The following is an 18341-nucleotide window of genomic DNA, read 5'->3' on the forward strand; positions in this document are numbered from 1 at the left end:
GGCTTCTCGCGTACCAACCCAATTTTAAATGGTACACCCAGAACTGGAACAAAAAGAAAAACGGGTTCAATAAAAGTTGCTGACGATGATTTGGATTTGGATTGTAACTGCATATACGATGAGGAAAAATGTACTGATGGTCCTGGAATTGATCTTGATATGACTGACATTGACCACGAAGAAGATGAATGTGGTTCAAAATATCTTCTCTCTGAAGGCGAGTTCTATTTATATGCAGTTCCAACGAATCCGAGCAGTACTATTAATCAACATGAGAACACGAGTGGTGCTACTAACATATATGGTAAATTGCCTGCAGGTGCATATGATCATGAGAACCTGAATAATTTTAATAACAAAATTGATGATGAGTTGGATTTGGATTGTATTTGCATACACGATGAAGAAAAATGTACTGATGGTCCGGGAATAGACCATGATATGAATGATCTTGAACACGAAGATGATGAATGTGAATCAAACTATAAGCCTTCTGAAGGCGAATTCTATTTATATGCAGTTCCTATAAATTTGACTAGCACTATTAATCAACACGATAACATGAGTGGTGCTACTGATGCGCAAGATAATTTGATTGCAGGCACTGATAATTATGGAAACTGGATTCATTCTAATGATGAAGTTGAAAACTTTATTAGTAATATTGGTCAACTTGAAGACATAAGCGATGAAACTTATGGAAATGGAATTTGAATGAAACTTCTGATAATTATGGAAACTGGATCCAAGCTAATAATGTAAATGGCGGCTTCGTAGGTACTATCGGTCAACTTGAAAACATCAATGGTGTTGAAATTGATGAAAACGGTGATTTGATTGAAGCTCCTGATAATTATGAAAACTCGATAGATGCTAATGACAAAATTGAAAACTTCGTTAGTACTATTGACCAATTCGGAAACATAAGCGATGCTTCTGATGGAAATGGTGATTTGAACGAAGCTCCTGAATGGATTCTATCTAATGGCTTAAATAGCAGCCTCATTAGTACTATTGGTCAACTTGAAAGCACCAGCGGCGCTACTGAAGAAAAAGGTGATTTGGTTGATGATAATGAAAACTGGATTGATGCTAATGATGCAAATGAAAATTTGATTAATACTACTAACGGGAATGGACACTTGATTAGTACTACTGACGAAAATGAAAATTTAATTGAAATTACTAACGTAAATGGAAATTTGATAAGTACTACTGATGGAGAAGGAAACTTGACTAATAGTCATTTTGATTACGTAAGTAATACTGATGAAAATGGAAACTTGATTAATACTGCTGACGAAAATGATAACGTGATTAGTACTGCTGTCGAAAATGGAAATTCAATTGGAATTACTATCGTAAATGGAAACTTGATTAGTACTACTGATGAAAATGGAAACTTGGTTAGTACTCCTAGTCATCACGATTACTTAAGTGATAGTACTGACGAAAATAGTAATGTGATAAGTATTATTGGCGAAAATGGAGACTTGATAAGTACTACTAATCATCACGATTCCATAAATAATACTACTAACGAAAATGGTAATTTTATTGGTATTACTGACGTTAATGAGCACTTGATTAGTACTAATAACGAAAATGGCAATAATATTGGTATTACTGACGTAAATGGAAATAGTACTACTAGTACTACTGATGGAAATGGAAACTTGGTTAGTACTACTAGTCATCATGATTACATAAGTGATAGTACTAGCGATAATAGTAATGTGAATGGAAATGTGATTAGCATTACTGATGAAAATGGAAACATTATTAGTACTACTGATGAGAATGGAAATGTGATTAGCATTACTGATGAAAATGGAAACATTATTAGTACTACTGATGAGAATGGAAATGTGATTAGCTTTACTGATGAAAATGGAAACATTATTAGTACTACTGATGAGAATGGAAATGTGATTAGCATTACTGATGAAAATGGAAACATTATTAGTACTACTGATGAGAATGGAAATGTGATAGGCATTATTGATGAAAATGGAAACATTATTAGTACTACTGATGAGAATGGAAATGTGATTAGCATTACTGATGAAAATGGAAACATTAGTACTACTGATGAGAATGGAAATGTGATTAGCATTACTGATGAAAATGGAAACATTATTAGTACTACTGATGAGAATGGAAATGTGATTAGCATTACTGATGAAAATGGAAACATTATTAGTACTACTGATGAGAATGGAAATGTGATTAGCATTACTGATGAAAATGGAAACATTATTAGTACTACTGATGAGAATGGAAATGTGATTAGCATTACTGATGAAAATGGAAACATTATTAGTACTACTGATGAGAATGGAAATGTGATAGGCATTACTGATGAAAATGGAAACATTATTAGTACTACTGATGAGAATGGAAATGTGATTAGCATTACTGATGAAAATGGAAACATTATTAGTACTACTGATGAGAATGGAAATGTGATAGGCATTATTGATGAAAATGGAAACATTATTAGTACTACTGATGAGAATGGAAATGTGATTAGCATTACTGATGAAAATGGAAACATTATTAGTACTACTGATGAGAATGGAAATGTGATTAGCATTACTGATGAGAATGGAAATGTGATTAGCATTACTGATGAAAATGGAAACATTATTAGTACTACTGATGAGAATGGAAATGTGATTAGCATTACTGATGAAAATGGAAACATTATTAGTACTACTGATGAGAATGGAAATGTGATTAGCATTACTGATGAAAATGGAAACATTATTAGTACTACTGATGAGAATGGAAATGTGATAGGCATTACTGATGAAAATGGAAACATTATTAGTACTACTGATGAGAATGGAAATGTGATTAGCATTACTGATGAAAATGGAAACATTATTAGTACTACTGATGAGAATGGAAATGTGATAAGCATTACTGATGAAAATGGAAACATTATTAGTACTACTGATGAGAATGGAAATGTGATTAGCAATACTGATGAAAATGGAAACATTATTAGTACTACTGATGAGAATGGAAATGTGATTAGCATTACTGATGAAAATGAAAACATTATTAGTACTACTGATGAGAATGGAAATGTGATTAGCATTACTGATGAAAATGGAAACATTATTAGTACTACTGATGAGAATGGAAATGTGATTAGCATTACTGATGAAAATGGAAACATTATTAGTACTACTGATGAGAATGGAAATGTGATTAGCATTACTGATGAAAATGGAAACATTATTAGTACTACTGATGAGAATGGAAATGTGATTAGCATTACTGATGAAAATGGAAACATTATTAGTACTACTGATGAGAATGGAAATGTGATTAGCATTACTGATGAAAATGGAAACATTATTAGTACTACTGATGAGAATGGAAATGTGATTAGCATTACTGATGAAAATGGAAACATTATTAGTACTACTGATGAGAATGGAAATGTGATTAGCATTACTGATGAAAATGGAAACATTATTAGTACTACTGATGAGAATGGAAATGTGATTAGCATTACTGATGAAATGGAAACATTATTAGTACTACTGATGAGAATGGAAATGTGATTAGCATTACTGATGAAAATGGAAACATTATTAGTACTACTGATGAGAATGGAAATGTGATTAGCATTACTGATGAAAATGGAAACATTATTAGTACTACTGATGAGAATGGAAATGTGATTAGCATTACTGATGAAAATGGAAACATTATTAGTACTACTGATGAGAATGGAAATGTGATTAGCATTACTGATGAAAATGGAAACATTATTAGTACTACTGATGAGAATGGAAATGTGATTAGCATTACTGATGAAAATGGAAACATTATTAGTACTACTGATGAGAATGGAAATGTGATTAGCATTACTGATGAAAATGGAAACATTATTAGTACTACTGATGAGAATGGAAATGTGATTAGCATTACTGATGAAAATGGAAACATTATTAGTACTACTGATGAGAATGGAAATGTGATTAGCATTACTGATGAAAATGGAAACATTATTAGTACTACTGATGAGAATGGAAATGTGATTAGCATTACTGATGAAAATGGAAACATTATTAGTACTACTGATGAGAATGGAAATGTGATTAGCATTACTGATGAAATGGAAACATTATTAGTACTACTGATGAGAATGGAAATGTGATTAGCATTACTGATGAAAATGGAAACATTATTAGTACTACTGATGAGAATGGAAATGTGATTAGCATTACTGATGAAAATGGAAACATTATTAGTACTACTGATGAGAATGGAAATGTGATTAGCATTACTGATGAAAATGGAAACATTATTAGTACTACTGATGAGAATGGAAATGTGATTAGCATTACTGATGAAAATGGAAACATTATTAGTACTACTGATGAGAATGGAAATGTGATTAGCATTACTGATGAAAATGGAAACATTATTAGTACTACTGATGAGAATGGAAATGTGATTAGCATTACTGATGAAAATGGAAACATTATTAGTACTACTGATGAGAATGGAAATGTGATTAGCTATACTGATGAAAATGGAAACATTATTAGTACTACTGATGAGAATGGAAATGTGATTAGCATTACTGATGAGAATGGAAATGTGATTAGCATTACTGATGAAAATGGAAACATTATTAGTACTACTGATGAGAATGGAAATGTGATTAGCATTACTGATGAAAATGGAAACATTATTAGTACTACTGATGAGAATGGAAATGTGATTAGCATTACTGATGAAAATGGAAACATTATTAGTACTACTGATGAGAATGGAAATGTGATTAGCATTACTGATGAAAATGGAAACATTATTAGTACTACTGATGAGAATGGAAATGTGATTAGCATTACTGATGAAAATGGAAACATTATTAGTACTACTGATGAGAATGGAAATGTGATTAGCATTACTGATGAAAATGGAAACATTATTAGTACTACTGATGAGAATGGAAATGTGATTAGCATTACTGATGAAAATGGAACATTATTAGTACTACTGATGAGAATGGAAATGTGATTAGCATTACTGATGAAATGGAAACATTATTAGTACTACTGATGAGAATGGAAATGTGATTAGCATTACTGATGAAAATGGAAACATTATTAGTACTACTGATGAGAATGGAATGTGATTAGCATTACTGATGAAAATGGAAACATTATTAGTACTACTGATGAGAATGGAAATGTGATTAGCATTACTGATGAAAATGGAAACATTATTAGTACTACTGATGAGAATGGAAATGTGATTAGCATTACTGATGAAAATGGAAACATTATTAGTACTACTGATGAGAATGGAAATGTGATTAGCATTACTGATGAAAATGGAAACATTATTAGTACTACTGATGAGAATGGAAATGTGATTAGCATTACTGATGAAAATGGAAACATTATTAGTACTACTGATGAGAATGGAAATGTGATTAGCATTACTGATGAAAATGGAAACATTATTAGTACTACTGATGAGAATGGAAATGTGATTAGCATTACTGATGAAAATGGAACAATATTAGTACTACTGATGAGAATGGAAATGTGATTAGCATTACTGATGAAAATGGAAACATTATTAGTACTACTGATGAGAATGGAAATGTGATTAGCATTACTGATGAAAATGGAAACATTATTAGTACTACTGATGAGAATGGAAATGTGATTAGCATTACTGATGAAAATGGAAACATTATTAGTACTACTGATGAGAATGGAAATGTGATTAGCATTACTGATGAAAATGGAAACATTATTAGTACTACTGATGAGAATGGAAATGTGATTAGCATTACTGATGAAAATGGAAACATTATTAGTACTACTGATGAGAATGGAATGTGATTAGCATACTGATGAAATGGAAACATTATTAGTACTACTGATGAGAATGGAAATGTGATTAGCATTACTGATGAAAATGGAAACATTATTAGTACTACTGATGAGAATGGAAATGTGATTAGCATTACTGATGAAAATGGAAACATTATTAGTACTACTGATGAGAATGGAAATGTGATTAGCATTACTGATGAAAATGGAAACATTATTAGTACTACTGATGAGAATGGAAATGTGATTAGCATTACTGATGAGAATGGAAATGTGATTAGCATTACTGATGAAAATGGAAACATTATTAGTACTACTGATGAGAATGGAAATGTGATAGGCATTACTGATGAAAATGGAAACATTATTAGTACTACTGATGAGAATGGAAATGTGATTAGCATTACTGATGAAAATGGAAACATTATTAGTACTACTGATGAGAATGGAAATGTGATTAGCATTACTGATGAAAATGGAAACATTATTAGTACTACTGATGAGAATGGAAATGTGATTAGCATTACTGATGAAAATGGAAACATTATTAGTACTACTGATGAGAATGGAAATGTGATTAGCATTACTGATGAAAATGGAAACATTATTAGTACTACTGATGAGAATGGAAATGTGATTAGCTATACTGATGAAAATGGAAACATTATTAGTACTACTGATGAGAATGGAAATGTGATTAGCATTACTGATGAAATGGAAACATTATTAGTACTACTGATGAGAATGGAAATGTGATTAGCATTACTGATGAAAATGGAAACATTATTAGTACTACTGATGAGAATGGAAATGTGATTAGCTATACTGATGAAAATGGAAACATTATCAGTACTACTGATGAGAATGGAAATGTGATTAGCATTACTGATGAAAATGGAAACATTATTAGTACTACTGATGAGAATGGAAATGTGATTAGCTTTACTGATGAGAATGGAAACATTATTAGTACTACTGATGAGAATGGAAATGTGATTAGCATTACTGATGAAAATGGAAACATTATTAGTACTACTGATGAAATGGAAATGTGATTAGCATTACTGATGAAAATGGAAACATTATTAGTACTACTGATGAGAATGGAAATGTGATTAGCATTACTGATGAAAATGGAAACACATTATACTACTGATGAGAATGGAAATGTGATTAGCATTACTGATGAAAATGGAAACATTATTAGTACTACTGATGAGAATGGAAATGTGATTAGCATTACTGATGTGATTAGCATTACTGATGAGAATGGAAATGTGATTAGCATTACTGATGAAAATGGAAACATTATTAGTACTACTGATGAGAATGGAAATGTGATTAGCATTACTGATGAAAATGGAAACATTATTAGTACTACTGATGAGAATGGAAATGTGATTAGCATTACTGATGAAAATGGAAACATTATTGAGAATGGAAATGTGATAGGCATTATTGATGAAAATGGAAACATTATTAGTACTACTGATGAGAATGGAAATGTGATTAGCATTACTGATGAAAATGGAAACATTATTAGTACTACTGATGAGAATGGAAATGTGATTAGCATTACTGATGAAAATGGAAACATTATTAGTACTACTGATGAGAATGGAAATGTGATTAGCATTACTGATGAGAATGGAAACATTATTAGTACTACTGATGAGAATGGAAATGTGATTAGCATTACTGATGAAAATGGAAACATTATTAGTACTACTGATGAGAATGGAAATGTGATTAGCATTACTGATGAAAATGGAAACATTATTAGTACTACTGATGAGAATGGAAATGTGATTAGCATTACTGATGAAAATGGAAACATTATTAGTACTACTGATGAGAATGGAAATGTGATTAGCATTACTGATGAAAATGGAAACATTAGTTTACTGATGAGAATGGAAATGTGATTAGCATTACTGATGAAAATGGAAACATTATTAGTACTACTGATGAGAATGGAAATGTGATTAGCATTACTGATGAAAATGGAAACATTATTAGTACTACTGATGAGAATGGAAATGTGATTAGCATACTGATGAGATGGATGTGATTAGCATTACTGATGAAAATGGAAACATTATTAGTACTACTGATGAGAATGGAAATGTGATTAGCATTACTGATGAAAATGGAAACATTATTAGTACTACTGATGAGAATGGAAATGTGATTAGCATTACTGATGAAATGGAAACATTATTAGTACTACTGATGAGAATGGAAATGTGATTAGCATTACTGATGAAAATGGAAACATTATTAGTACTACTGATGAGAATGGAAATGTGATTAGCATTACTGATGAAAATGGAAACATTATTAGTACTACTGATGAGAATGGAAATGTGATTAGCATTACTGATGAAAATGGAAACATTATTAGTACTACTGATGAGAATGGAAATGTGATTAGCATTACTGATGAAAATGGAAACATTATTAGTACTACTGATGAGAATGGAAATGTGATTAGCATTACTGATGAAAATGGAAACATTATTAGTACTACTGATGAGAATGGAAATGTGATTAGCATTACTGATGAAAATGGAAACATTATTAGTACTACTGATGAGAATGGAAATGTGATTAGCATTACTGATGAAAATGGAAACATTATTAGTACTACTGATGAGAATGGAAATGTGATTAGCATTACTGATGAAATGGAAACATTATTAGTACTACTGATGAGAATGGAAATGTGATTAGCATTACTGATGAAAATGGAAACATTATTAGTACTACTGATGAGAATGGAAATGTGATTAGCATTACTGATGAAAATGGAAACATTATTAGTACTACTGATGAGAATGGAAATGTGATTAGCATTACTGATGAAAATGGAAACATTATTAGTACTACTGATGAGAATGGAAATGTGATTAGCATTACTGATGAAAATGGAAACATTATTAGTACTACTGATGAGAATGGAAATGTGATTAGCATTACTGATGAAAATGGAAACATTATTAGTACTACTGATGAGAATGGAAATGTGATTAGCATTACTGATGAAAATGGAAACATTATTAGTACTACTGATGAGAATGGAAATGTGATTAGCATTACTGATGAAAATGGAAACATTATTAGTACTACTGATGAGAATGGAAATGTGATTAGCATTACTGATGAAAATGGAAACATTATTAGTACTACTGATGAGAATGGAAATGTGATTAGCATTACTGATGAAAATGGAAACATTATTAGTACTACTGATGAGAATGGAAATGTGATTAGCATTACTGATGAAAATGGAAACATTATTAGTACTACTGATGAGAATGGAAATGTGATTAGCATTACTGATGAAAATGGAAACATTATTAGTACTACTGATGAGAATGGAAATGTGATTAGCATTACTGATGAAAATGGAAACATTATTAGTACTACTGATGAGAATGGAAATGTGATTAGCATTACTGATGAAAATGGAAACATTATTAGTACTACTGATGAGAATGGAAATGTGATTAGCATTACTGATGAAAATGGAAACATTATTAGTACTACTGATGAGAATGGAAATGTGATTAGCATTACTGATGAAAATGGAAACATTATTAGTACTACTGATGAGAATGGAAATGTGATTAGCATTACTGATGAAAATGGAAACATTATTAGTACTACTGATGAGAATGGAAATGTGATTAGCATTACTGATGAAATGGAAACATTATTAGTACTACTGATGAGAATGGAAATGTGATTAGCATTACTGATGAAAATGGAAACATTATTAGTACTACTGATGAGAATGGAAATGTGATTAGCTATACTGATGAAAATGGAAACATTATCAGTACTACTGATGAGAATGGAAATGTGATTAGCATTACTGATGAAAATGGAAACATTATTAGTACTACTGATGAGAATGGAAATGTGATTAGCATTACTGATGAAAATGGAAACATTATTAGTACTACTGATGAGAATGGAAATGTGATTAGCATTACTGATGAAATGGAAACATTAGTACTACTGATGAGAATGGAAATGTGATTAGCATTACTGATGAAAATGGAAACATTATTAGTACTACTGATGAGAATGGAAATGTGATTAGCATTACTGATGAAATGGAAACATTATTAGTACTACTGATGAGAATGGAAATGTGATTAGCATTACTGATGAAAATGGAAACATTATTAGTACTACTGATGAGAATGGAAATGTGATTAGCATTACTGATGAAAATGGAAACATTATTAGTACTACTGATGAGAATGGAAATGTGATTAGCATTACTGATGAAAATGGAAACATTATTAGTACTACTGATGAGAATGGAAATGTGATTAGCATTACTGATGAAAATGGAAACATTATTAGTACTACTGATGAGAATGGAAATGTGATTAGCATTACTGATGAAAATGGAAACATTATTAGTACTACTGATGAGAATGGAAATGTGATTAGCATTACTGATGAAAATGGAAACATTATTAGTACTACTGATGAGAATGGAAATGTGATTAGCATTACTGATGAAAATGGAAACATTATTAGTACTACTGATGAGAATGGAAATGTGATTAGCATTACTGATGAAAATGGAAACATTATTAGTACTACTGATGAGAATGGAAATGTGATTAGCATTACTGATGAAAATGGAAACATTATTAGTACTACTGATGAGAATGGAAATGTGATTAGCATTACTGATGAAAATGGAAACATTATTAGTACTACTGATGAGAATGGAAATGTGATTAGCATTACTGATGAAATGGAAACATTATTAGTACTACTGATGAGAATGGAAATGTGATTAGCATTACTGATGAAAATGGAAACATTATTAGTACTACTGATGAGAATGGAAATGTGATTAGCATTACTGATGAAAATGGAAACATTATTAGTACTACTGATGAGAATGGAAATGTGATTAGCATTACTGATGAAAATGGAAACATTATTAGTACTACTGATGAGAATGGAAATGTGATTAGCATTACTGATGAAAATGGAAACATTATTAGTACTACTGATGAGAATGGAAATGTGATTAGCATTACTGATGAAAATGGAAACATTATTAGTACTACTGATGAGAATGGAAATGTGATTAGCATTACTGATGAAAATGGAAACATTATTAGTACTACTGATGAGAATGGAAATGTGATTAGCATTACTGATGAAAATGGAAACATTATTAGTACTACTGATGAGAATGGAAATGTGATTAGCATTACTGATGAAAATGGAAACATTATTAGTACTACTGATGAGAATGGAAATGTGATTAGCATTACTGATGAAAATGGAAACATTATTAGTACTACTGATGAGAATGGAAATGTGATTAGCATTACTGATGAAAATGGAAACATTATTAGTACTACTGATGAGAATGGAAATGTGATTAGCATTACTGATGAAAATGGAAACATTATTAGTACTACTGATGAGAATGGAAATGTGATTAGCATTACTGATGAAAATGGAAACATTATTAGTACTACTGATGAGAATGGAAATGTGATTAGCATTACTGATGAAAATGGAAACATTATTAGTACTACTGATGAGAATGGAAATGTGATTAGCATTACTGATGAAAATGGAAACATTATTAGTACTACTGATGAGAATGGAAATGTGATTAGCATTACTGATGAAAATGGAAACATTATTAGTACTACTGATGAGAATGGAAATGTGATTAGCATTACTGATGAAAATGGAAACATTATTAGTACTACTGATGAGAATGGAAATGTGATTAGCATTACTGATGAAAATGGAAACATTATTAGTACTACTGATGAGAATGGAAATGTGATTAGCATTACTGATGAAAATGGAAACATTATTAGTACTACTGATGAGAATGGAAATGTGATTAGCATTACTGATGAAAATGGAAACATTATTAGTACTACTGATGAGAATGGAAATGTGATTAGCATTACTGATGAAAATGGAAACATTATTAGTACTACTGATGAGAATGGAAATGTGATTAGCATTACTGATGAAAATGGAAACATTATTAGTACTACTGATGAGAATGGAAATGTGATTAGCATTACTGATGAAAATGGAAACATTATTAGTACTACTGATGAGAATGGAAATGTGATTAGCATTACTGATGAAAATGGAAACATTATTAGTACTACTGATGAGAATGGAAATGTGATTAGCATTACTGATGAAAATGGAAACATTATTAGTACTACTGATGAGAATGGAAATGTGATTAGCATTACTGATGAAAATGGAAACATTATTAGTACTACTGATGAGAATGGAAATGTGATTAGCATTACTGATGAAAATGGAAACATTATTAGTACTACTGATGAGAATGGAAATGTGATTAGCATTACTGATGAAAATGGAAAATTATTAGTACTACTGATGAGAATGGAAATGTGATAAGCATTATTGATGAAAATGGATACATTATTAGTACTACTGATGAGAATGGAAATGTGATTAGCATTACTGATGAAAATGGAAACATTATTAGTACTACTGATGAGAATGGAAATGTGATTAGCATTACTGATGAAAATGGAAACATTATTAGTACTACTGATGAGAATGGAAATGTGATTAGCATTACTGATGAAAATGGAAACATTATTAGTACTACTGATGAGAATGGAAATGTGATTAGCATTACTGATGAAAATGGAAACATTATTAGTACTACTGATGAGAATGGAAATGTGATTAGCATTACTGATGAAAATGGAAACATTATTAGTACTACTGATGAGAATGGAAATGTGATTAGCATTACTGATGAAAATGGAAACATTATTAGTACTACTGATGAGAATGGAAATGTGATTAGCATTACTGATGAAAATGGAAACATTATTAGTACTACTGATGAGAATGGAAATGTGATTAGCATTACTGATGAAAATGGAAACATTATTAGTACTACTGATGAGAATGGAAATGTGATTAGCATTACTGATGAGAATGGAAACATTATTAGTACTACTGATGAGAATGGAAATGTGATTAGCATTACTGATGAAAATGGAAACATTATTAGTACTACTGATGAGAATGGAAATGTGATTAGCAATACTGATGAAAATGGAAACATTAGTACTACTGATGAGAATGGAAATGTGATTAGCATTACTGATGAAAATGGAAACATTATTAGTACTACTGATGAGAATGGAAATGTGATTAGCATTACTGATGAAAATGGAAACATTATTAGTACTACTGATGAGAATGGAAATGTGATTAGCATTACTGATGAAAATGGAAACATTATTAGTACTACTGATGAAAATGGAAACATTATTAGTACTACTGATGAGAATGGAAATGTGATTAGCATTACTGATGAAAATGGAAACATTATTAGTACTACTGATGAGAATGGAAATGTGATTAGCATTACTGATGAAAATGGAAACATTATTAGTACTACTGATGAGAATGGAAATGTGATTAGCATTACTGATGAAAATGGAAACATTATTAGTACTACTGATGAGAATGGAAATGTGATTAGCTATACTGATGAAAATGGAAACATTATTAGTACTACTGATGAGAATGGAAATGTGATTAGCATTACTGATGAAAATGGAAACATTATTAGTACTACTGATGAGAATGGAAATGTGATTAGCATTACTGATGAAAATGGAAACATTATTAGTACTACTGATGAGAATGGAAATGTGATTAGCATTACTGATGAAAATGGAAACATTATTAGTACTACTGATGAGAATGGAAATGTGATTAGCATTACTGATGAAAATGGAAACATTATTAGTACTACTGATGAGAATGGAAATGTGATTAGCATACTGATGAGAATGGAAATGTGATTAGCATTACTGATGAAAATGGAAACATTATTAGTACTACTGATGAGAATGGAAATGTGATTAGCATTACTGATGAAAATGGAAACATTATTAGTACTACTGATGAGAATGGAAATGTGATTAGCATTACTGATGAAAATGGAAACATTATTAGTACTACTGATGAGAATGGAAATGTGATTAGCATTACTGATGAAAATGGAAACATTATTAGTACTACTGATGAGAATGGAAATGTGATTAGCATTACTGATGAAAATGGAAACATTATTAGTACTACTGATGAGAATGGAAATGTGATTAGCATTACTGATGAAAATGGAAAACATTATTAGTACTACTGATGAGAATGGAAATGTGATTAGCATTACTGATGAAAATGGAAACATTATTAGTACTACTGATGAGAATGGAAATGTGATTAGCATTACTGATGAAAATGGAAACATTATTAGTACTACTGATGAGAATGGAAATGTGATTAGCATTACTGATGAAAATGGAAACATTATTAGTACTACTGATGAGAATGGAAATGTGATTAGCATTACTGATGAAAATGGAAACATTATTAGTACTACTGATGAGAATGGAAATGTGATTAGCATTACTGATGAAAATGGAAACATTATTAGTACTACTGATGAGAATGGAAATGTGATTAGCATTACTGATGAAAATGGAAACATTATTAGTACTACTGATGAGAATGGAAATGTGATTAGCATTACTGATGAAAATGGAAACATTATTAGTACTACTGATGAGAATGGAAATGTGATTAGCATTACTGATGAAAATGGAAACATTATTAGTACTACTGATGAGAATGGAAATGTGATTAGCATTACTGATGAAAATGGAAACATTATTAGTACTACTGATGAGAATGGAAATGTGATTAGCATTACTGATGAGAATGGAAATGTGATTAGCATTACTGATGAAAATGGAAACATTATTAGTACTACTGATGAGAATGGAAATGTGATTAGCATTACTGATGAAAATGGAAACATTATTAGTACTACTGATGAGAATGGAAATGTGATTAGCATTACTGATGAAAATGGAAACATTATTAGTACTACTGATGAGAATGGAAATGTGATTAGCATTACTGATGAAAATGGAAACATTATTAGTACTACTGATGAGAATGGAAATGTGATTAGCATTACTGATGAAAATGGAAACATTATTAGTACTACTGATGAGAATGGAAATGTGATTAGCATTACTGATGAAAATGGAAACATTATTAGTACTACTGATGAGAATGGAAATGTGATTAGCATTACTGATGAAAATGGAAACATTATTAGTACTACTGATGAGAATGGAAATGTGATTAGCATTACTGATGAAAATGGAAACATTATTAGTACTACTGATGAGAATGGAAATGTGATTAGCATTACTGATGAAAATGGAAACATTATTAGTACTACTGATGAGAATGGAAATGTGATTAGCATTACTGATGAAAATGGAAATTATTAGTACTACTGATGAGAATGGAAATGTGATTAGCATTACTGATGAAAATGGAAACATTATTAGTACTACTGATGAGAATGGAAATGTGATTAGCTATACTGATGAAAATGGAAACATTATTAGTACTACTGATGAGAATGGAAATGTGATTAGCATTACTGATGAAAATGGAAACATTATTAGTACTACTGATGAGAATGGAAATGTGATTAGCATTACTGATGAAAATGGAAACATTATTAGTACTACTGATGAGAATGGAAATGTGATTAGCATTACTGATGAAAATGGAAACATTATAGTACTAATGATGAGAATGGAAATGTGATTAGCATACTGATGAGAATGGAAATGTGATTAGCATTACTGATGAAAATGGAAACATTATTAGTACTACTGATGAGAATGGAAATGTGATTAGCATTACTGATGAAAATGGAAACATTATTAGTACTACTGATGAGAATGGAAATGTGATTAGCATTACTGATGAAAATGGAAACATTATTAGTACTACTGATGAGAATGGAAATGTGATTAGCATTACTGATGAAAATGGAAACATTATTAGTACTACTGATGAGAATGGAAATGTGATTAGCATTACTGATGAAAATGGAAACATTATTAGTACTACTGATGAGAATGGAAATGTGATTAGCATTACTGATGAAAATGGAAACATTATTAGTACTACTGATGAGAATGGAAATGTGATTAGCATTACTGATGAAAATGGAAACATTATTAGTACTACTGATGAGAATGGAAATGTGATTAGCATTACTGATGAAAATGGAAACATTATTAGTACTACTGATGAGAATGGAAATGTGATTAGCATTACTGATGAAAATGGAAACATTATTAGTACTACTGATGAGAATGGAAATGTGATTAGCATTACTGATGAAAATGGAAACATTATTAGTACTACTGATGAGAATGGAAATGTGATTAGCATTACTGATGAAAATGGAAACATTATTAGTACTACTGATGAGAATGGAAATGTGATTAGCATTACTGATGAAAATGGAAACATTATAGTACTACTGATGAGAATGGAAATGTGATTAGCATTACTGATGAAAATGGAAACATATTAGTACTACTGATGAGAATGGAAATGTGATTAGCATTACTGATGAAAATGGAAACATTATTAGTACTACTGATGAGAATGGAAATGTGATTAGCAATACTGATGAAAATGGAAACATTAGTACTACTGATGAGAATGGAAATGTGATTAGCATTACTGATGAAAATGGAAACATTATTAGTACTACTGATGAGAATGGAAATGTGATTAGCTATACTGATGAAAATGGAAACATTATTAGTACTACTGATGAGAATGGAAATGTGATTAGCTATACTGATGAAAATGGAAACATTATCAGTACTACTGATGAGAATGGAAATGTGATTAGCATTACTGATGAAAATGGAAACATTATTAGTACTACTGATGAGAATGGAAATGTGATTAGCATTACTGATGAAAATGGAAACATTATTAGTACTACTGATGAGAATGGAAATGTGATTAGCATTACTGATGAAAATGGAAACATTATTAGTACTACTGATGAGAATGGAAATGTGATTAGCATTACTGATGAAAATGGAAACATTATTAGTACTACTGATGAGAATGGAAATGTGATTAGCATTACTGATGAAAATGGAAACATTATTAGTACTACTGATGAGAATGGAAATGTGATTAGCATTACTGATGAAAATGGAAACATTATTAGTACTACTGATGAGAATGGAAATGTGATTAGCATTACTGATGAAAATGGAAACATTATTAGTACTACTGATGAGAATGGAAATGTGATTAGCATTACTGATGAAAATGGAAACATTATTAGTACTACTGATGAGAATGGAAATGTGATTAGCATTACTGATGAAAATGGAAATATGATTAGTACTACTGATGAGAATGGAAATGTATTAGTTACTGATGAGAATGGAAACATGATTAGTACTACTGATGAGAATGGAAATGTGATTAGCATTACTGATGAAAATGGAAACATTATTAGTACTACTGATGAGAATGGAAATGTGATTAGCATTACTGATGAAAATGGAAACATTATTAGTACTACTGATGAGAATGGAAATGTGATTAGCATTACTGATGAAAATGGAAACATTATTAGTACTACTGATGAGAATGGAAATGTGATTAGCATTACTGATGAAAATGGAAACATTATTAGTACTACTGATGAGAATGGAAATGTGATTAGCATTACTGATGAAAATGGAAACATTATTAGTACTACTGATGAGAATGGAAATGTGATTAGCATTACTGATGAAATGGAAAACATTATTAGTACTACTGATGAGAATGGAAATGTGATTAGCATACTGATGAGAATGGAAATGGATTAGCATTACTGATGAAAATGGAAACATTATTAGTACTACTGATGAGAATGGAAATGTGATTAGCATTACTGATGAAAATGGAAACATTATTAGTACTACTGATGAGAATGGAAATGTGATTAGCATTACTGATGAAAATGGAAACATTATTAGTACTACTGATGAGAATGGAAATGTGATTAGCATTACTGATGAAAATGGAAACATTATTAGTACTACTGATGAGAATGGAAATGTGATTAGCATTACTGATGAAATGGAAACATTATTAGTACTACTGATGAGAATGGAAATGTGATTAGCATTACTGATGAAAATGGAAACATTATTAGTACTACTGATGAGAATGGAAATGTGATTAGCATTACTGATGAAAATGGAAACATTATTAGTACTACTGATGAGAATGGAAATGTGATTAGCATTACTGATGAAATGGAAACATTATTAGTACTACTGATGAGAATGGAAATGTGATTAGCATTACTGATGAAAATGGAAACATTATTAGTACTACTGATGAGAATGGAAATGTGATTAGCATTACTGATGAAAATGGAAACATTATTAGTACTACTGATGAGAATGGAAATGTGATTAGCATTACTGATGAAAATGGAAACATTATTAGTACTACTGATGAGAATGGAAATGTGATTAGCATTACTGATGA

The sequence above is a fragment of the Ctenocephalides felis genome, unplaced genomic scaffold, assembly GCF_003426905.1.
Source record: "Ctenocephalides felis isolate EL2017-DRISC unplaced genomic scaffold, ASM342690v1 CF-g0.4_SCAFFOLD_01604, whole genome shotgun sequence".
NCBI classification, from domain to species: domain Eukaryota; kingdom Metazoa; phylum Arthropoda; class Insecta; order Siphonaptera; family Pulicidae; genus Ctenocephalides; species Ctenocephalides felis.